The sequence below is a fragment of the Phoca vitulina genome, unplaced genomic scaffold, assembly GCF_004348235.1.
Source record: "Phoca vitulina isolate PV1807 unplaced genomic scaffold, GSC_HSeal_1.0 scaffold146, whole genome shotgun sequence".
NCBI lineage: Eukaryota > Metazoa > Chordata > Mammalia > Carnivora > Phocidae > Phoca > Phoca vitulina.
This window is the reverse complement of record NW_022589849.1, coordinates 33,824-34,677: the sequence shown is the minus strand read 5'-3', so window position 1 is coordinate 34,677 and position 854 is coordinate 33,824.

Here is an 854-nt window from a genome sequence, read left to right as displayed (position 1 = left end):
GCCACATTACTGAATTGCTGGATAAGTTCTAGTAATTTGGGGGTGGACTCTTTTGGGTTTTCCACAGAAAGTATCATGTCGTCTGCGAAAAGAGAGAGTTTGACTTCTTCTTTGCCAATTTGAATACCTTTTATTTCTTTTTGTTGTCTGATTGCTGTTGCTAGGACTTCTAGTACTATGTTGAACAATAGTGGTGAGAGTGGGCACCCTTGATGTGTTCCTGATCTTTTTTTTTTTTTTAAGATTTTATTTGTTTATTTGACAGAGAGAGACACAGCGAGAGAGGGAACACAAGCAGGGGGAGTGGGAGAGAGAAGCAGGCTTCCCGCGGAGCAGGGAGCCCGATGCGTGGCTCGATCCCAGGACCCCGGGATCATGACCCGAGCCGAAGGCAGACGCTCAATGACTGAGCCACCCAGGCACCCCAATGTGTTCCTGATCTTAAGGGAAAGGCTCTCAGCTTTTCCCCATTGAGGATGATATTTGCTGTGGGTTTTTCATAGATGGATTTTATGAGCTTGAGGAATGTTCCCTCTATCCCTATACTCTGGAGAGTTTTAATCAGGAAAGGATGTTGTATTTTGTCAAATGCTTTTTCTGCATCAATTGAGAGGACCATATGGTTCTTCTCCCTCCTCTTATTAACGTGTTCTATCACATCGATTGATTTGCGAATGTTGAACCACCCTTGCATCCCGGGGATAAATCCCACTTGGTCGTGGTGGATGATCCTTTTAATGTATTGTTGGATCCTATTAGCTAGGATTTTGTTGAGGATTTTGGAATCCATATTCATCAGGGATATCGGTCTGAAATTCTCCTTTTTGATGGGGTCTTTGCCTGGTTTGGGGATT